The 22,905-nt window shown below is 41.8% G+C and overlaps 1 protein-coding gene across 2 annotated transcripts in view; it reads left to right on the top strand.

The window, feature by feature from the left end:
* The window catches only part of tafa5a (TAFA chemokine like family member 5a), a gene marked incomplete at its 5' end in the record, with an annotated part of 180,839 nt that overhangs the window by 79,788 nt on the left and 78,146 nt on the right, over window positions 1-22,905 (top strand). The window lies entirely within an intron of this gene.

Raw genomic sequence — 22,905 nt, 5'->3', positions numbered from 1 at the left:
GGTCCCCGGACCACTGGTTGAAAACCACTGATGTATAGCATCACAGTCATTTTAACCACTTTATCAATTTGGCTATTCAAAAACAGCAGATCTACAAGCTCACAGCTCGTCACGTTGTGCCATGCTGCAAGCTTGTATATCTGCTATTTTTTGGGTGTGTACTACTGTACTACTTTCCAGTAGTACACACACGTGCACATGCACCCAGTGGTGGAACAAGTACTCAAATGTTTTACTTAAAGTAAAAGTATCAATACTGCAATGTAGAAGTACTCTGTTACAAGTAGTAAGTCCTGAATTAAAAGTTTACTTGAGTAAAAGTACAAAAGTATAGGTATCAAAATGTACTTAAAGCACCTAAAGTAGAAGTACTAAAATGTTTGAAAATAGCCGATCTACGAGCTCACAACGTGACACGATGTGACACATTGTGAGCTTGTAGATCTGCTATTTTCAAACAGCCCAGGTGTAATAATGTAATCATTTATATCTACAAAGTAACTAGTAGCTATAGTTTTCAAATAATTGTAGTGGAGTAAAAGTACAATATTTGCCTCTGAGATGTAGTGGAGTAGAAGTAAAAGTATAGACAATTGGAAATACTCCAGTAAAGTAAAAGTACCTCAAAATTGTACTTAAGCGCAGTACTTGAGTAAATATACCTAGTTACTTTACACCACTGCTCACCAGCTCATAAATCTCAGTGCTGGTATGGTAGCGTCTGCGGCGGCAGGCACTCCGTGCCTCATGCATATTCATTACACCCATCATTTAAATATTCATGAGCAGAACATTCATGGCTAAACAGCCTCCCCGGCCGTGAGAGTGAAATATAAGACAGTTTGTGTTGTTTTTTTATTTATTTTTATGGCCTTGTTTGTGTTGATGTTTGTGGCATCAGCCTGGGGAGGGTGGGGGTCTTGGCGTGTGTGTGTGTGTGTGTGTGTGTGTGTGTGTGTGTGTGTGTGTGTGTGTGTGTGTGTGTGTGTGTGTGTGTGTGTGTGTGTGTGTGTGTGTGTGTGTGTGTGTGTGTGTGTGTGGGGGGGGGGGGGGGGGGGGCGGGGGGGGCTGTCAGCTGAGACCTAACAATAGGCTTTGAAGCAAAATAACAAACTGCTTTTAAGCTAAACCAACTATACAACACTGATACTTTTGAGCCAAAGTACAGCTACTTAAAGCAACCTGCTAATACAATGTGAACAATTGTGAAATCTTTGAATATATATATATATATATATATATAAATGTGAGAGCTTTAGAAATGTGAGAGAAAAACACCTGCCATGGATCAATGGAATGGAATTTTTTGTTAAAACCTTTTATACACGTTTGAAGGAACCATGACATATACTTTTAATGTGTGGTAAAACTGAACGTCATGAAACCTTTAAGTTAAGACATAAGATCTGGCAGTGATTAAGACGCGCAAGGTAGGGCCCTGAGAGTGTACACAGCATGTAACCGAATGGACCCAATTTGCGATGTATTCTGTATTCTGCGCTGAGTTAGATCTAATGGATTTGCCGCGGTCCATTAGTATTGCTATAACAACTCTTTGTTGTTATAAAAATCCATGCTTGGTCACATTTTCTCAACTAAAGACACAAAAGAGGCTCTTTTGTGTCTCAACGCAGAGCAGCATTCAGCTGTTTTGCTTTGTTTTGGTGACATTGGTGTCTGCAGTATTGGTCAGTTTTGCCATCAGATAATACGGTGTCAGCAGCACAGTATCCAATAACTCTGTTGTGTGTGTCTGGTCATTACTAATTCAAAACGTCTGACTTTACCGTTTCACTGCCAATATTATATGTGATGTCCACAATGTCATGTCCCCTGACTGGCCCTATTAGGTCATCCTTATTGTTTACAGACCTTATCCTCACAAATGTCACTGAGAGAGACGCAGGCAGATAGGCAGGCAGGCAGGCAGGCAGACAGACAGACAGGCAGGCAGGCAGACAGGCAGACAGGCAGGCAGGCAGGCAGGCAGACAGGCAGGCAGGCAGGCAGACAGGCAGGCAGGCAGGCAGGCAGGCAGGCAGGCAGACAGACAGACAGACAGACAGACAGACAGACAGACAGACAGACAGGCAGGCAGGCAGGCAGGCAGGCAGGCAGGCAGACAGACAGACAGACAGACAGACAGACAGACAGGCAGGCAGGCAGGCAGGCAGGCAGACAGACAGACAGACAGACAGACAGACAGACAGACAGACAGACAGACAGACAGACAGACAGACAGACAGACAGACAGACAGACAGACAGACAGACAGACAGACAGACAGACAGACAGACAGACAGACAGACAGACAGACAGACAGACAGACAGACAGACAGACAGAAATAAATAACTACATGAATTAATAATATATTTTAATGTAGATCTATCTATTTATCTATCTATGTATTTGAACTTCTTTGCCCTATTGTTTGACTTGAGTTTTTACCCCTCAGACAGACAGACAGACAGACAGACAGACAGACAGACAGACAGACAGACAGACAGTTTTATGCTTTTGCTTTTCTTTCTTGCTTTATTGTTAGATTAGTTGTAAATTCTGTAAGTGTATTCTTGCTCTGTAAAGCACTTTGAGCTGTGTTTCATGTCATGATTATTATGATTATGATTATGATTATTATTAGAATGGTCATCATCATCAGACGAGCAACTGATCCGTTTAGTTCCACCGTCGTGGCGACACAACAGATGTTTTGTTATGATCTAATATCTGCAGCGTGGGCACTGCATTACGGGGTGGATCATCAGCACAATGTGATCCCTGGCGTTTGGTAGATCCACATCAAAAAAATCCCAAGCAGCTTGACTGACGGTGCAGTAACTGATATGTCACAGGTATGACCCCCCCCCCCCCTCTGCGCTGAGTCCCCCCCCCCCCCCCCCCCCCCCCCATCCCATCCCTCAACAGCAACCACAACCGTCTCTGTCCGGTCGGAAAACCTCATATGTCCAAATCTGGTACTTTACAGGATTCAAATTTAAAAAACATGTGGTTCTGTACTTAAGTACAATTTTGAGGTACTTTTACTCCACTGGAGTATTTCCAATTGTCTGTACTTTTACTTCTACTCCACTGCATCTCAGAGGCAAATATTGTACTTTTACTCCACTACAATTATTTGAAAACTTTAGTTACTAGTTACTTTTCAGATATAAATGATGATATTATGAAACATACATTAAAGGTAAGGTAAGTGATTTTCTTTGGTTAAAATAAGTGTTAAATAGCTCTATATTGTGATAGTACTCATTGCTATAGAGTGTTTGTTCAGTAAAAGGAGTCTCCTTGTCTCTCCAGCTCTTTATAAAACAGAAAATGCATTTTCGTTTCAGTTTCAGTGTCATTTCCAATTTTATCCAATCAGGACAGAGAACTCAATCAGGATATAGATTAAACAAGTGAAATAGGAAGTGATGACACTAAGAAATGAGCAGACAAAATTAGAACTGGAACACTATGAAGCTTAAAAATGGGTACTTTCTCCTGATTGGCTGAGATTTTGACACCTACCAGAAAATGTATTTTCTGTTTATTAAAGAGCTGGAGAGACAGGGAGACTCCTGTTACTGAACAAACACTCTATAGCAATGATTACTTTCTGAATATAGTGATTTAACCTTTTAACTAAATACTTTTTGTTTTAACCAAACAATATCACTTACCCTACCTTTAACCACTTCAGCCCTGTTTTATACATGGGCTATTTGAAAATAGCAGATCTACAAACGTGACGTGTCGTGAGCTTGTAGATCTGCTATTTTCAAACATTCTAGTACTTTTACTTTTGGTACTTTAAGTAATATTTTATATCGATACTTTTGTACTTTTAGAGAGAGAGAGAGAGAGAGAGAGAGAGAGAGAGAGAGAGAGAGAGAGAGAGAGAGAGAGAGAGAGAGAGAGAGAGAGAGAGAGAGAGAGAGAGAGAGTATCTGTACTGTAGGCCTACCTCTTGGAGGATTCTGTTGAGTCAGCATCTGCTGTCCACGCAAGGCAGTATACAACAGCACCAGCACAACATAAAACACACTTAAACCCCTATCTGCTTCGTTTTACACGTTGTGAGCTTGTAGATCTGCTATTTTCAAACATTTTAGCACTTTTACTTTTGGTACTTTAAGTACATTTGATAACAATATTGTTGTACTTTTACTCAAGTACATTTTTAATTCTGCACTTTTACTTCTAACAGAGTACTTCTACAGTACATTGCAGTGTTGATACTTTCACTTAAGTAAAAACATTTGAGTACTTTCTCCACCACTGCTCCCCGGCCCACCCACAGTGTGTCCAGTCAGACTAAAAGGACCTCACAGTGCATCCAGTCAGACTAAAAGGACCTCACAGTGCATCCAGTCAGACCAAAAGGACCTCACAGTGTGTCCAGTCAGACCAAAAGGACCTCACAGTGTGTCCAGTCAGACCAAAAGGACCTCACAGTGTGTCCAGTCAGACCAAAAGGACCTCACAGTGTGTCCAGTCAGACCAAAAGGACCTCACAGTGTGTCCAGTCAGACCAAAAGGACCTCACAGTGCATCCAGTCAGACCAAAAGGACCTCACAGTGCGTCCAGTCAGACCAAAAGGACCTCACAGTGTGTCCAGTCAGACTAAAAGGACCTCACAGTGTGTCCAGTCAGACTAAAAGGACCTCACAGTGCATCCAGTCAGACTAAAAGGACCTCACAGTGCATCCAGTCAGACCAAAAGGACCTCACAGTGTGTCCAGTCAGACTAAAAGGACCTCACAGTGTGTCCAGTCAGACTAAAAGGACCTCACAGTGTGTCCAGTCAGACTAAAAGGACCTCACAGTGCATCCAGTCAGACCAAAAGGACCTCACAGTGTGTCCAGTCAGACCAAAAGGACCTCACAGTGTGTCCAGTCAGACTAAAAGGACCTCACAGTGCGTCCAGTCAGACCAAAAGGACCTCACAGTGTGTCCAGTCAGACCAAAAGGACCTCACAGTGTGTCCAGTCAGACTAAAAGGACCTCACAGTGTGTCCAGTCAGACTAAAAGGACCTCACAGTGCATCCAGTCAGACCAAAAGGACCTCACAGTGTGTCCAGTCAGACTAAAAGGACCTCACAGTGTGTCCAGTCAGACTAAAAGGACCTCACAGTGTGTCCAGTCAGACCAAAAGGACCTCACAGTGCATCCAGTCAGACCAAAAGGACCTCACAGTGTGTCCAGTCAGACTAAAAGGACCTCACACTGCGTCCAGTCAGACTAAAAGGACCTCACAGTGTGTCCAGTCAGACCAAAAGGACCTCACACTGTGTCCAGTCAGACCAAAAGGACCTCACAGTGCATCCAGTCAGACTAAAAGGACCTCACAGTGTGTCCAGTCAGACCAAAAGGACCTCACAGTGTGTCCAGTCAGACTAAAAGGACCTCACAGTGTGTCCAGTCAGACTAAAAGGACCTCACAGTGTGTCCAGTCAGACCAAAAGGACCTCACAGTGTGTCCAGTCAGACCAAAAGGACCTCACAGTGTGTCCAGTCAGACCAAAAGGACCTCACAGTGTGTCCAGTCAGACCAAAAGGACCTCACAGTGTGTCCAGTCAGACCAAAAGGACCTCACAGTGCATCCAGTCAGACCAAAAGGACCTCACAGTGTGTCCAGTCAGACTAAAAGGACCTCACAGTGTGTCCAGTCAGACCAAAAGGACCTCACACTGCGTCCAGTCAGACTAAAAGGACCTCACACTGCGTCCAGTCAGACCAAAAGGACCTCACACTGCGTCCAGTCAGACCAAAAGGACCTCACACTGCGTCCAGTCAGACCAAAAGGACCTCACACTGCGTCCAGTCAGACCAAAAGGACCTCACACTGCGTCCAGTCAGACCAAAAGGACCTCACACTGCGTCCAGTCAGACCAAAAGGACCTCACACTGCGTCCAGTCAGACCAAAAGGACCTCACACTGCGTCCAGTCAGACCAAAAGGACCTCACAGTGTGTCCAGTCAGACCAAAAGGACCTCACACTGCGTCCAGTCAGACCAAAAGGACCTCACACTGCGTCCAGTCAGACCAAAAGGACCTCACAGTGTGTCCAGTCAGACCAAAAGGACCTCACAGTGTGTCCAGTCAGACCAAAAGGACCTCACAGTGCGTCAAGGTGGCTCCATGGTGGGGGGGATCAAAGCCTTTGGATGTGTCACCTGAGTTCACCCTCTGGTGTGTGATTCTCCTCACGTACACGAGGTGATGGAACAGGCATTAACTCTGAAGTCTTTGCTGGTAATTACCAGTGAGCGTCATGGAGCTGCCAGAGGCCTAATTCAACAAATATATCTGCCATGAAAACCTGCCCACTTCATAACCCCGGCTCACCTACCCGCTGATTAATATCCAAGCCGGGGCTCCGCGTGGGCACTTAGCCTTGTTTTATGGCCGTATATATTTTGGCTCTTTTTTTCCAAGAACTAAGCCAGCCGAACTAGTGCCGTGCCATATCTGACGTATTTCACAGGTTCTGGTTGTGTTTACATACGCTACAGCTCTGTTTAAAACTGTGTCATTTTTAGATTTGAGCTAAAAAGCATTATTTTACACTTTGGGCTATTCAAAAATAGCAGATATACAAGCTCATAGCGCGGCACCGAGTGCCGCGCTATGAGCTTGTAGATCTGCTATTTTTTTTAAATCTTGAAAATGTGTGCAAATCTTTGAATATAAATACTTTTAAAGTGAACATTTTTAACTCAAATCTTTGCCTGGGGGTCCCTGGAACAAAATATTTTGATGGGGGTCCGCGGCCAAATACATATAATTTTGGCGGTCCTTGACATGAAAAAGATTGAGCACCACTGATATAGAAACATACGTTTTTCAGAAAACTGTTGAGATTTAGGAGACATGTATATAGAATCGGCTTCAGGTCTCAATGGGTTAAAGGACAACTTTGTTTTTTTTACAACCAAGGTTTATATTTTAGCTTGTAATTAAAGTAAATAAAAGATGAGTGTTTTTTTTTTTTCATTTACTGCTTTCTATAGTTTTAGCATTAGCATTCTGTCCGGTGGCTAAATATGTATTTTTTACACAATAAAAAAGGTCCTGTGGTCTTTGATGGTCAGATGTGAGTTATTTGGGGCTAGAAGAGCTACTGTAAATAATAATAAAGAAATCGCCGGGTTATTGTGTAAAAAAAAAGACATATTTAGCCACCGGACAGAATGCCCCCGCCCACTGTAAAAAAAGATTGCGAAAATTGCTAAAACTATAGAAAGCAGTAAATGAAAATGTTTTAACACTCTTCTTTGATTTACTTGAATTACAATCTAAAACATAAACCTTGGTTGTAAAAAAAACAAAGTTGTCCTTTAACCCATTAAAACCGGGGAAAGCATCTTGTGTCATTTTAGATTTTAGCGTTGGCTATTCAGAAATAGCAGATTTAGAAGGCATTTGTAGAATCGGCCTAAAAGGTCTTAACAGGTTAGAATACGGTTCAGTTACTAACACTGAACTCAGAACTTGTACTTTCAAATGTAAATGTTTTTATGAAGTACCTCCCTGCTTCTGGTTATGAAGAAAACATGTTTGTTTTTTTAACATAAAAATAGAAAATAAGAATCATTACAGAACTCTCAGTTTCAGGTTATGGAAGGTTCTGGGAAACACTTCTTAGTCGATTAACTTTCCTACAGGAAGTACAGTAGGATAGGGTTAACAGGTGTGCAGTTACAGTATACACTAGGGGTGTGCCGATCCACTAGTTTCACAATACGATATACGATACACGATATTGGGATCGATACGAGACGATATATGGCACTTTCTTATTATGAAGGGGGGGAAGCAAATGCAAACAAATACTTCTGTTTGTGCATTATTATTATTGCAAAAAAGAATATATATAATTTGTTTCCCAAAACGATACATATCGGCACGAAAACGTATCGCTGGACGATATATGGGAACACCCCTAGTATACACTGTTATACAGGGCTTGGTCGAAAGATCGGTCAATCATGGCATTCAGAGGTCTGCTATTCCTTGATACCATTGCTATGGACATAGTATAGCTCTAATGTCATTTTACAGCTACACAGTTAACTAAACAATGTTCTATTGTCATTCATGTGTTTGCTTGTAAGTTCTCATATAGACACTTTGATTAAATCCAAGTTGATCACATGTATTAGAAAAGGTTTTTGACATAAATATCAGTCAAAACATTGGTAATCGGTGGTCGGCGATTCTCCAAACTGGGGATCAGCGTCGGACCCAAAAAAGCTGGCGATGGTCAGGCTCTAATAGTGAAGCATGCATCTGCTCACTGGGTGTGTTATGATACACTTTGTGCAACAGCTACGGAGAATGTATGTTTTTACATTAATTGAATTTGTATCCATTCTAACCCACATGTGGCACTGTGGCATTGATTCAATGCTTATATAAAACAGAACCGTTGTGTGTCGCCCTCTGTATAAACCCACTCTGCTTTGAAAACATGTGTTTCTATGGTAGAATAATACCTCTATACCATTGGTTCTCAAAGTGGGGTCCGGGGACCCCCAGGGGTACTTGAGGGGGTTCCAGGGGGTCCCCAGCAAAATGTGTTAATATAGCATCACAATAATTATGACCTTTTACACTTTGGCTATTCAAAAATAGCAGATATACAAGCTCATAGCGCGGCATCGAGTGCCGCACTATGAGCTTGTATATCTGCTATTTTTGAAAAATCTTGAAAATGTGTAACTCAAATCTTTGCTTCTGGGGGTCCCTGGAACTAAATATTTTTAGATGGGGGTCCGGTCCGCGGCCAAATACATATCATTTTGGGGGTCCTTGACATGAAAAGGTTTGAGAACCACTGCTCTATACTATGGAATGCGTATGTTGCTCACCAGTTAGGCCATGCTGATGAAATAGAAAAGTAGGTTACCTCTACTTATTGTGTGTGTGTGCGTGCGCGCGTGTGTGTGTGTGTGTATGCGCGCACACAGCACGTGTGCGTTTTGACCTTCTTTATGACATGAACAAACAAGATCCACGCAATACAGGCTATAGAAACCTAATGAACCCCATGAAATAAGAACTACGTCTATAAGCTTCGGGGGAAATTCACTGGAATTGTTTGTTTGTTGCTCTAAAGTGCCAGTGTGCGCTCTGCATCTGAAACACAGGCCGCTGCAGAGTGAGTTGTGAATTGCCAAGTTGTTTTTTTGTGTGGCTGAAATGCAGGCCCCATCGTGGAGCTGTGAATTTTTGCTGGAATTGAAAATGCCCCACGGCACCCTGAAATCACCTCTGCCTGACAGCACATGGGCTGAGCCACATTTTACAAAGCTTATAGGCTCTCATATCGAGCAACACTTGGAGTGTGTGTCGACTAGGAATTAAACCAAAGCCCTCGTGGATGATAAAGAAAACATCGAACGAGTCACCTCTTGTTTTTGTGTTTCCGAATAAACGAGGCACAAACCCTCTTGTTACCATAAAGCCAACGACTGCATATTTGTTCTTTGAACATTTTATTATTGCAAAAGGTGTATGCGATGATAGGCCTATGTGGCACATACAGATCAGCAGTGGTTTAAAGTAATTAAGTACAGTACTTAGGTACAATTTTGAGGTACTCTAACTTGACTGGAGTATTTCCAATATCTTTACTTCTACTCCACTACATCTCAGAGGCAAATATTGTACTTTTACTCAATTATTTGAAAACTTTAGTTACTATAGTTACTTTGCAGATATGATTTATTACATTATAAAACATACATTAACCACTTTAGCCCTATTTCAAACCTAGGCTATTTGAAAATAGCAGATCTACAAGCTCACAACGCGTCGCATCGCGACGCGTTGTGAGCTTGTAGATCTGCTATTTTCAAACATTTTAGTACTTTTACTTTTGGTAATTTAAGTACATTTTGATACCAATACTTTTGTTCTTTTACTCAACTAATCTTTTTACTCAAGACTTATACTTGTAACAGAGTACTTCTACATTGCAGTATTGATACTTTTACTTAAGTAAAACACTGGTACTTTTTCCGCCACTGCTGATCAGTTCAAAAGCTGAACAGAAGTGAACGAGACTGATTAGTATGAGACGCCTGTAGCTCATAAGACGCCTGTAGCTCACAACACGGAAACGATGCTTGCCAAAACGTTGACATTTAGAAGACGTTGTCTTCTAAATCCTAACAGGTTTTTGAAACACTTATGTTGTCGCTATAATATCAGTGGTTCTCAAACGTTTTCATGTCAGGGACCCCCAAACTTATATGTATTTGGCTGCGGACCCCCATCTCAATTTTTTTTCCCAGGGACCCCCAGAAACAAAGATTTGAGTAAAAAAAATTGCTTAAAAAAATATAGGATTTTCCAAAAATAGCAGATATACAAGCTCATAGCGCGGCACTCGGTGCCGCGCTATGAGCTTGTAGATCTGCTATTTTTGAATAGCCCAAAGTATGAAATGGTTGTAGCGGTTAAAAAATCTAAAATAACACAGATGCGTCCCCGGTCTTAATGGGCTAAAGGGCCGGAAAAGACAATACTTGATCGGTTGCTTGTTAAGTATAGAACGGTTCACGAAACAAGACTCATGTTCTCCACAGTCCCATGGTGTTTGAACCTCGCGCCGAGGTAGCAATTACTGTCCGATCGGAGCAACAATTCAGTGACCCCACGAATGTTTGTGGAAAGTAACTTGAGTGCATTTACTCAAGAACTGCACTTGAGTAATTTTGAGGCACTTAAAGACGCACTGAAGTGACATTTTTGGGCATTTTATTTTGAAGGTTCAGCCTGAAACGTCGGCTCAACGACTCTAAACCAATCAGAAGGTCCCATCCCTTCAGGCTATGGGACGTTGGATCTCAATCACTTCAGCCGTGGGCAACACGGCTAGTGTTTGTTTACAAGTGAGAGAGATACGGCCAGTGAAGCGCGTTTGCTACTACCTGGCTTATTTCTAACCTATAATGTTTTCAGATACATATTTTAGTGTGCAGATGAAGTTTAAAATGAGTAATACACTCATCTTCAATGAGATTCAAAACGGAGTATCTCTGTAATTAAAATCAGCTGTGTTTGAAGAACGTGCAGCTATGGGAATCAAACAGGTGCATGTAATCAAGATTCATTTATATTCACGAAGGTCGAGTTATGTCATCACGCAGCACGTTTTCGTTTACAGGAAGTAATTAAGATTGGCTTTTTAGGGACTTTAGATGTAAAAATACACAAAAATGTTTTTTTTTTCATTTTTTTTGGCATCTATTGTTAGGTATGCCCATATGATGACCACGGATATGCTCTAAAAGTGTGAAAAACATATTTTTCATTTCACTACACCTTTAAAATATTTAGGTACTTTTTACTTTAACTGAGTATTTCCATTTTTCAATACCTACTTTATACTTGTACCCCACTACACTGCACCGCAAATTATTATTTATTATTATTAGTATTATGCTTTTTACTCCACTTGATTAATTTGACATCTTTAGTTTCAAGTCACTTTGCAGATTTAGATCCCTGCCCTGTGTTATGCCGATCTACAAGCTCACAACGTGCCAAGATGTGAAAACAGATTTTGAACAAATTTAGCACTTTTACTTTGGTATTGCAAGTATATTTTAGAAGTTATGTTTACCACTGGCAGTAGGCTACATACAGTACAGCTCTCATGTTAATGAGGCTGTCGTATAGAAGGCTGTGTGGAATGTGTTTATGCTCGCCCCCGAGGGCAATAATTGCACTACCGTTGAGTTATTATTTAACACAATGTAATTATGAGTCACGCATAATGCACTTCAGCCTAAATGCTGAGTTCTTGTGAGACGTGATGTTTAAGTGCTCTCTGAGCAGAAGAAACAATACAACTTGGGGAAAATTCGACGGGAGACTACTTCTACTCAAGTAACATTTTGAACACAGGCCTTTTACTTCAGTAGTGGGTTTGGTGATGTTCTATATTGTCTGAATCAGCTTTGTTCGTGTTCGTTTATGTGCTAATAGAGTGACTTTGAGAGCTGTTTTACCGTACAATGTAAGTCAATGAGGAGCACATTTAGAATTATCAATTTCTAATCAATGGAGCAATTATTTTAGATTTCTTGTCCACCTTTGGAGTTACATCATGGCGAGGTAACTACACAACCCAAACCTCTACCAAAGTGGTCTTGCCCTTTAAGTAAAGAATTTGAGTACTTTTTCCACCACTGAATACAGGTAGCATCAAAGTAAATGCACTTAAGTTACCGTCCGCCATTACTAGAGTAGGGAGTAGGGAGTAGGACTACATTGGATGTGGGATAGAGGAGGATCAGATAAAAGGCTGAGAGATGAAAGGACGGCATAGAGGAAAGGAAAGGCTAGCAGAGAGAGAGAGAGAGAGAGAGAGAGAGATGAGGGGATGAAAAGGGGAGGCGAGGGGAGGAGAAGGGACCCAAAGGACAGCAGAGAGGAGGCGATGACAGGAGAGAGAGAGGGGAAGGAGAGGACACAGCAAAGGCAAGGCGAGCGTAGAGGAGAGCATAGCATAGCAGTTGTTTAAAGTAACTATAAGTACATTTACTCGGAAAAGGCTGATCTACAAGCTCACAACACGTTTTGCGATGTAACCCTAAACCTATTTTCGAAGTATTTTTTGTACGTTGGTACTTTAAGTAGACTACATTTTGATGCCAATACTTTTGTAATTTTACTCACTTAACATTTGGAGTAAAGGCCAGAGTATTTTTTTATATTGTAGTATAGTAGTATTGCAACTTTTCCTTAACCACTTAAACCCCAGCATCCGTATTGTGGGCAAAGCTTTGGCTGAAAGTAACAGAGTTGCGTCGCGTTGTGATCTTGTAGATCTGCTACTTTCAGCCAAAGCTTTGCCCACATTAACAGAAAACAGAAAGTACACTATAGCAAAGGGCCCCTCGCTCCTGTCATGAGCTTGTAGATCTGCTATTTCTTTGAAAAATTGATATCATAAATAATAAATATATATATTTTATTTTAAAAGCAATGTTTTTTTTAACCCACATTTTTGCTTCTGGGGGGTCCCTGGAACAACATATTTTGAGATGGGGGTCCGTGGCCCAAATACATATCCTTTTTGGGGGCCCTTGACATGAAAAAGTTAGAGAACCACTAGAATCCCCAGAAGCAAAGATTTGAGTAAAAAAAAAAGCACAAATAAAAAAAATAGCAGATCTAAAGCTCATAGTGCGGCACTTGGTGCCACGCTATGAGCTTTAGATCTGCTATGTAAGTGGTTAAGTAAAAAAAAAAAGTAAATAAATCTGAGCACTTCTTCTACCTGGAGGAGAGCAGAGGGTTAGGAGGAGATGGAAGGAACAGAGGAGAGGATTAAGAGGTCTGTGTGATGAGCAGTCACAGCGGAGCGTAGAGAATGTGTCAGACTTTAAGCTGTGGGTCACGACACAGACCAGACCCTCTGATACACATCACACACATTATGTAACACACCAACACTCATACACACACACACACACACACACACACACACACACACACACACACACACACACACACACACACACACTCATACACACACATTACTGTAACACATCACCAAAAAACAGTTAGTTAAAGTACATATTGAAGGAAGTGCATGCTGGGTGCTGTCTGGTGTCCTTCAGCTAGCTGGACCATTGATTGATTGATTGATTGATTTTTTTATTAGGCAAAATAATGTAAAACAACACAGTTACATTTATAATGCTGTTGTCTAAAAGGTCCGGCCAAACAAGTCCTTGCGGACTTGTTTCCGTTGGGGTCCAATGGAAACAATGACACACACATGAGCCAGGGTCTTTGTTCCTGGCTCAGAACGGGCTGTTGGGGATCGTTGTTTCACACGCGTTCAACCACTGGGGTTTCTGACCTGTGAATTCATGGCGGCGTTTTAATGTACTTTCCCCTCCCTCATCACAACCCCCCCGCTACAGTGTATCCACCCCCCAGGGGGCGCAAAACGCCGCTTAATTGCAGTGGAGAGAAATGACCTGGTTCTGTGCCTGTGTGTATACGCTGTGTATTAATGCTTGTAATGACACACGTACAGGTGTGTGTGTGTGTGTGTGTGTGTGTGTGTGTATGTGTGTGTGTGTGTGTGTGTGTGTGTGTGTGTGTGTGTGTGTGTGTGTGTGTGTGTGTGTGTGTGTGTGTGTGTGTGTGTGTGTGTGTGTGTGTGTGTGTGCGTGCGTGCGTGCGTGCGTGCGTGCGTGTGTGTGTGTGTGAAATCCTGCCTGTGTCACCAGGGGTATTGTGGGGGGTCATTTGTTTCTCCCTGTGTCCCGTGCGTTTTAATTGATGATCGCTCTTTGTCCCCCCCCCCACACCCCCCCCCCCCACACCCCCCACACCAGTTATTAAACACACTTCATTATTCTAAAACACGTAGAAAACGGCCAGGAGAAAAACGGGGGAACGTCTCGTGGGACCGCGCCATTCTTTACGTCGGTTTACCCAAGGTCACGGGGGTGTATGGGGGGGGGGGGGCTCATTATGAAAAGCCCATTATGGCTTTGGATAGGGAGCTCATTTTAACCCATTAAGACCTGGAACTGTGTCATTTTTAGATTTGAGCTAAAAAGCATTATTTTACACTTTGGGCGATTCAAAAACAGCAGATCTACAAGCACCGAGTGCCGCGCTATGAGCTTGTAGATCTGCTATTTTTGAAAAATCGTGAAAATGTGTGCAAATCTTTGAATACATATTTTTTTAAAGCGAACATTTTTAACTCAAATCTTTGCTTCTGGGGGGTCCCTGGAACAACATATTTTGATGGGGGTCCGCGGACAAATACATATCATTTTGGGGGTCCTTGACATGAAAAAGATTGAGCACCACTGATATAGAAACATACGTTTTTCAGAAAACTGTTGAGATTTAGGAGACATGTAGAATCGGCTTCAGGTCTCAATGGGTTAATCACTACTCACTCACTACAATGGAAGAGGAGAATGCACTACATTACATTAACACAGCAGCCTCTCACCCCCCCGGCACCTGTGTGTGTGTGTGTGTGTGTGTGCGTGCGTGTGCGTGTGTGTGGTGTGTGCAGGTTACACAACAGGTACGGCCAACCCAGGCCCGGCTCAGAGCGCTATAAGCCGGATAAGGCACCTCCGTGTCGACACCGGTTCGATCCCGGGTTTGGGACCTCTGATACACAACAAACCCCCCCCCCCCCATTCTATATCTCGCAATTCACTCGTGATTATGTTGTCATTTCATTGTCTGTTTTTATTTAGTTTTTTATTCGTTTTAACCACCACAAATCTTTTCTCTCTCTCTCTCTCTCTCTCTCTCTATTTTAATCACTGTTAATGTTGCATCGCGATTTTAGGCATGTCAATATAGGCAGAAAATGACTTTTCAGGATTTTGGGGGGGCTGGCTCCCCCAAAAGAATTAAACAACAAAACCCTAACCTAACCCTAAAACCGAAATAAAGTACCACAAAATAAAAAGTACCAAAATCCGGCCAAAACCGCAAAAAAAAACGCGCACTGGTGACACATGCACGCGCGCTGCGCCTCTTTTGGTAAAACAATACGGGGCGTCCCTGCTAATACGGGACGGTTGGCAACCCTAGCTCAAACAGTCCATTCTGTATGTTCATATATTGTACATATGCATCATTGCTGGGAGAGGGAGTATTATTTATCCTACTGTATGTTTGTGTTCAGTGTTATTGCTACTCTAAATTAAATATCCATCCATCCATCTAGCCATCGCCACAGGCTATCGCCATCAAATTAAGTAGCATTGTGTAAAAAAAAAACATATCTTTGAAAGTGAAAGCCTCCTGTATCTTTCCCTTGTGGCGCTGCATGCAAAGTCAAATAAATCACGTCGACTACACAGTATTTTAGAGAGCTGCACACACAGACAGAGAGCTGGAACAGTGAACTATTTGTGCGCCAGGCGTTGGGGAACAACATACTGTAAGCCAGCCTTTCTTACTGGAACTTTGGCTATAGGCCGTGTGCCTGTGTGGTCGCATAGCAACATTCAGGGTGCAGGCAGGCAGGCATCACAGGACAGAAACACAAACATGGGGAGGGGGGGATGTACTTGAGAAAAAGGGGGGATTGCGCCAATGCACGCTTTGTTATACATAACCTCATGAGCTTGGTCTAGCGCTAGATTTTTCTAGATTTCTCATTTACATTTGAAAACCTGTGAAATGGGACATTATGCGTTATGAGTATTTCTACATTGCAGTATTGATAATTGTATTAATACCTGAAGAAGCATCTGTGTCACATTTTCATTTGAGCTAAAAAGCATTATTTTACACTTTGGGCTATTCAAAAATAGCAGATCTACAAGCTCATAGCGCGGCACCGAAACAAATCATTTGAGTACTTTTTGCCACTACTGGCATAGAGTTTAAGTGGTATAAAAGAAAGAGGCCAATATATTCACTGTGCTAATATCTGACATTTAGCAATGTGGCCGTGTGGGCTACACAATGTGTTGCCGCCGTGTGAAAGAATTTGGTCTGTTTCCAAACTGCCTTCACTTCACACAGAGCAGTGTTACCAGTGGTGGAAAAAGTACTGAAAAAAAGTACTGAAATTCTTCACTTAAGTAAAAGTACCAATACTGCAATATAAAAATACTCTGTTACAAGTAAAAGAAAGTCCAAAAGTACCAAAAGTAAAAGTATGACGCGTTGTGAGCTTGTAGATCGGCTATTTTCAAATAGCCTAGGCATAAAATAGGGTTAAAGTGGTTAATATATGTGTCATTATATCATAATGTATATCTGCAAAGTAACTAGTAACTAAAGTTTTTTTCAAGTAATTGTAGTGGAGTAAAAGTACAATATTTGCCTCTGAGATGCAGTGGAGTAGAAGTAAAAGTATTGGAAATTGGAAATACTCAAGTAAAGTACAAATTCCTCAAAATTGTACTTAAGTAAATGTACTTAGTTACTTTACACCACTGCTGACTGTGCACGCATTCACTGCCACGAGTCACCCAACGCAAGTATCGTTAGGAGAGGGTCATCACACAAGAGGGAGAGAGAGAGAGAGAGAGAGAGAGAGAGAGAGAGAGAGAGGGGGTGGGGGGGATAAGTGTCACAGCCTGACCCATCTATTTTAGGGGAGATGCCTCGCTTGCTATTTTGAGCGTCTCTGAAATGTGATTTGCTTTCCTTCCTTCGCTGCCCTTTTCCCCAAAATGCTGGCCAAGCAGCACACAGACACGCTTATAGTGGAAGCAAGTATGCACACACATACAAAAGCAAGTATGTACACACACACAAAAGCAAGTATGTACACACACACAAAAGCAAGTATGTACACACACACGAAAGCAAGTATGTACACACACACACACACACACACACACGCACACACGCACACACACTCTGGAAGGAAGAAAGTTCTGTTCATAAACAATGTGTATTTGCATAGACACATGCACGTAGAAACAAACTTTGTTCCGCCCAGATACAGTAGTGGCGGCTCACGGTCGGTGCCCTTTCATGCCTGAAGGATGCACCCCACTGATGACGCTGTGACCTTTCCTTTAGCACCACCCTTAGGCCAACATGCGTAAATTGCTCAAAATCGTTTGGACAGATTGCCACCACGAAATAGACGGAAATAGATTTGCAGCACACATGCACGTACGCACGATTGCACACACACACACACACACACACACACACACACACACACACACACACACACACACACACACACACACACACACACACACACACACACACACACACACACACACTCGCGCACGCACGCACACGATTGCGCACGCACGCACACGATTGCGCACGCACGCACACACACACGCACGCACGCGCGCGCACGCGCACACACACACACACACACACACACACACACACACACACACACACACACACACACACACACACACACACACACACACACACACACACACACACACACACACACACACACACACACACACACACACACACACACACACACGTTCTAGCATCTCCAAAAGCACAGATGTGGATCTATAGACTAACATCTATGCTTTTGATGCAGAAGACATCTGTTGATGGATAGCATAATTACAACGCGTCATTTAACACATGCATTATTTATATTAATACGATTATGTGTAATGAAATTATATCTACAACGTAAAGTTTAATCTGAAACACAATTGTATACAATATGTAGTGCAGGGTCTCTCAGCTGGGGGGTCCTTGGCCTGAACAAACTTTGAAGACCCCTGCTCTAGATCTACAAGGCAATCTCACAATGCACTGCAACCAGTGGTGGAAAGTAACCAAGTACATTTACTTAAGTACTGTACTTAAGTGCAATTTTGAGGTATGTGTACTTTACTTGAGTATTTCCAATTTCTAATACTTTTACTACTACTCCATTACATTTCAGGGGCAAACATTGTACTTTTACTCCACTACATTTATTTGAAAACTTTAGTTACTAGTTACTTTTCAGATATAAATTATGATATAATGAAACGTACATTAACCACTTTAGCCCTATTTTATACATACAGTAGGCTATTTTCAAATATTTAGTACTTTTACTTTTGGTACTTAAAGTGCATTTTGATGCCAATACTTAATTCCGGACTTTTACTTGTAACGGAGTACTTCTGCGTTGCAGTATTGATACTTTTACTTAAGTAAAACATTTGAGTACTTTTTCCACCACTGACTGCAACAGGTTTTGGATGTCTCCTCCAGTCATACAGTACATTAGGCCATACATGGCCAACTGGCGGGGGGCCAGTTGGCCACATGCGGCCCCCACAGTGCGAGCCGTGGTGGCCGGGGTCTGGCTTCCAGAACACAGAGGTGTTCTCTCTGTGGTAGAATGCGGGGGGGTCCCCCCCCCCTCCCCTCCCCTGCCAAACCCAACTGATTGTTTTTTTCTGGTGTATAGGCCTATTATGCAGCTACCTTTGTCATGTACTGAAAATAACACATCTCCTCTCTAACTTATACATAGGTATAGAAATGGCAAGACAAAAATGTCATTCATGAAATATGCTATAAGTACAGCAGCATAGATACCCTCCTCCAAAACTCCCACAGATCACTCCCATCCCCTCTCTCTCTCTCTCTCTCTCTCTCTCTCTCTCTCTCTCTCTCTCTCTCTCTCTCTATAAATTATGATATTATGAAACATACATGAAACACTTTAGCCCTATTTCATACCAAGGCCATTCGAAAATAGCAGATCTACAAGCTCACAACGCGTCGCATCGCAACGCGTTGTGAGCGGCTATTTTAAAACATTTTAGTACTTTTACTTTTGGTACATTTTGATGCCAATACTTTTGTACTTTTACTCAAGTACATTTTGAATTCCGGACTTTTACTTGTAATGGAGTATTTCAACATTGCAGTATTGATACTTTTACTTAAGTAAAGAATTTGAGTACTTTTCCACCACTGCTATTTACCTTCCAAATTATACGCGCGCGCGTAATGTAAAATTGCGGCTTAGCTGTTAGCAAGCGAACGGGTCATTCAGATTATTCTGCTGTCATTATGTCCCTCCCCAAACTGTCCTACTTTGTCAGTAGGTCCGTCAACATTACACATTTAAGTTGACGATTAATTGTCACTCAAATAATTGCGATTAGCGATTTAATTGTGTGTTTGGTATTGAACATTGAAACACACGAATACAAATCATTGAGCTTGCCTTTAATGCTTCGTAATAAAAAAATTTGCACAGGGAAGATATGACAAATCACTTAAATATATAAAAATATATTATTGACATTTAATAATTCTATACATGTAAAAATAGCTGATCTACAAGCTCACAACAAATGTTTCATTTTATGCTGTTTGAATGTGCAAGCTGAAAATGCTTTTTTGATCATTGAAAGCTGTAGATTCAATCAGTGTGACTAAAATGAAATGTTCAATTTGTGTGGTAGAGTATGTTAATACAATATAACTTAATTAACATAATTGGGGTGGTTACATTTTGTCTCCCTGCTCTTCTATTGAGACATTTAGATCATGTCAAAGGTCATTTTCAACATGGTACATCCTGTATCTAAGACGTTCGTTGCAATAGACACAGTGCATCGTGTAGGGGACGGCGGGGACAAACGGCGCACCCTTTTCTATTTCCCTCCCTGCACAGAGATTCATTCATTTCATGTAACCATACTTTTTTGTGAACAAGAGACACTTGTCCTCTCCCATTACCCGCAGTCCGTCTTAATTTTAGTGAAACGAGTCGAACGCAATCGGTAAGTAAAGTGACGTTGTGCTACTCTCCGCACACGGCCACCAGTCGGGGCGAACGGTGCATACATGGGGGACGGACGGCGCGGTCGGATGAAATGTCCAATAACAAGCACATAAGTTACATTTCTGGCATCTAACTCTCATTGATGCCTCAGTAGAATCCTACGAGCGAATGACCATTCTGATAGTCAAATAAATGTATCATGTTAATGTCGCCTCTGTCAACTTTGTGCCAACACATGCGCCGTTCGCCCCTCCCTGTCTGTAATGCACCGAGTGGCGTAATGCGCCGTCCGTCCCTCCCTGCCCTCCCTGGATGTTTTGCTAGCTAGCACAAAAGTTAATGAATATTTTTCAATGGAACCTTCACTGAGAGTTAGCCCACAGTTTAGCCTAACAGACAAAGTCCATTTACAATCGGCACCAAATAAACACAGCAGTGCAAATGGAAAACACTCAAATAGGGTATTGTTTACTACAGTGTGGAAATACACAAAAGTGGCTTCAACTCTGGCAATTTTGATCAGAACTGGGAAAATAATTAAGTGCATCATGAAAAAAGGTCCGACTTGCAACCGTCCCTCCGCGCCGTTGGTGATGTTCATTGTAATAGAAACAGTGCATCCTGTATCTAAGATGTTCATTGTAATAGAAACAGTGCATCCTGTATCTAAGATGTTCATTGTAATAGAAACAGTGCATCCTGTATCTAAGATGTTCATTGTAATAAGGATGGTGCATCCTGTATCTAAGATGTTCATTGTAATAGAAACAGTGCATCCTGTATCTAAGATGTTCATTGTAATAAGGATGGTGCATCCTGTATCTAAGATGTTCATTGTAACAGGCCTGTTGGCTCTAGTAACCTCCTAAAGCTGTGTGAGAGGGAACTTGAGGACAGGACTCAGGTTTTGAAGCCCCCCCCCCTCATGCCTTGGGGCTCGACTTCAATCCTTCCCTTTTAAAACAAATTGCTCCGGGCCTCCCGGCGGCTCGTTCGGCCGGCTACGCCGCATGGATTAGCAGCTCTTAACCCATTCAGGCCGGGAACGCATCTGTGTCATTTTCTCATTCTTAGATTTATTTGGACTATTATTCAAAAATAGCAGATCTACAAGCTCATAGCGCGTCACTGAGTGCCGCGCTACGAGCTTGTAGATCTGCTATTTAAAAAAAAATGGTGAACATTTGTGCAAATCTTTGAATATATATATATATATAGTTTTAACAAGAAAATGTTTGACTCAAATCTTTGCTTCTGGGGATTCTACAAATGTCTTCTAAATCCTAACAGTTTTGTTTTTTTTAAACTTATGTTGCTATTATCAGTGGTTCTCAAACGTTTTCATGTCAAGGACCCCCAGAATGTTATGTATTTTGCCGCGGACCCCCATCTCAAAATATGTTGTTCTACGGACCCCCCTAGAAGCAAAGATTTGAGTTAAAAATGTTCGCTTTAAAAATATATATATATATTCAAAGATTTGTACACATTTTCACGATTTTTCAAAAAATAGCAGATCTACAAGCTCGTAGCGCGGCACTCGGTGCCTTTTTTGACACAGAGGCGTTCTCGGTCTGAATGAGTTAAACCCAACACGGAGCCAATAAACGGAGAAACCCCACATCTCCTTGACAAAACAGAAGCATACATTGTTTCTGCTTAACCGTCTCGGCTGGAGGAAGTCGGAGGAATATTAAACGGCTCGCGAGGCCGATCACCTGGGACTGGGAGGTGTTCGTTTGGGAAAGAGATTCCACAGTCAGTCGGACAGATAACTTTAACTTTCAGGGAAAAAGAATACCCTCGGACATGCTGTTCGTGTGAATAGCTATCCCCCGGCTGGTTACGTTACTTAGCTTAATACTCAATGGTGTTATTTTGGTGTGGACTTTCTTAGCAAGTCAGTACTTTAACTCCCCGGCTCAGTCATTCCAAAGACTATAAAAAATGGGACCCAGTTCCTCCCTGCACTCAATATGAAGGGTTGGATTGGGGGTAAGTCCAGTGGTGTGTTCTAGTTTTTGTTTTACGGAGGGCATACATACCATATGCTCGACATGCGCGTGGTTGTGGTTATGCTAGAAGGCTAAAAAAAAATATCAAAAACTTTCAAGCAGTGGTGGAAAAAGTACTCGAATGTTTTAGTTAAGTAATTGTATTAATACTGCTATGTAGAAGTACTACTAGTAAAAGTCCGGGATTAAAAACATACTTGAGTAAAAGTACAAAAGTATTGGTATCAAAATGTACTTAAAGTACCAAAAGTAAAACTACAAAAATATTTGAAAATAGCAGATCTACAAGCTCACAATGCGTCGCGATGCGACACATTGTGAGCTTGTAGATCGGCTATGGGCTATTTTCATTTCCTAAGTATAAAATAAAGTGGTTAATGTATGTTTTATAATGTAATCATTTCTGCAAAGTAGGTAAAGTTTTCAAATAATTGTAGTGGAGTAAAAGTACAATATTTGCCTCTGAGATGTAGTGGAGTAAAAGTATAGACAATTGGAAATCCAGTAAAGTTAAAGTACCTCAAAATTATACTTAAGTACAGTACTTGATTACATTTAAACCACTGCTTTCAAGTACCATGAGTACAGACTAATCACAACGCCTTGGATTCAATCCCCCCCC

This window comes from Gymnoscopelus microlampas (genome assembly GCF_963454915.1).
Source record: "Gymnoscopelus microlampas genome assembly, chromosome: 23".
NCBI lineage: Eukaryota > Metazoa > Chordata > Actinopteri > Myctophiformes > Myctophidae > Gymnoscopelus > Gymnoscopelus microlampas.
The sequence above is the reverse complement of the archived record's forward strand: the minus strand, read 5'-3'. Positions and strand labels throughout refer to the sequence as shown.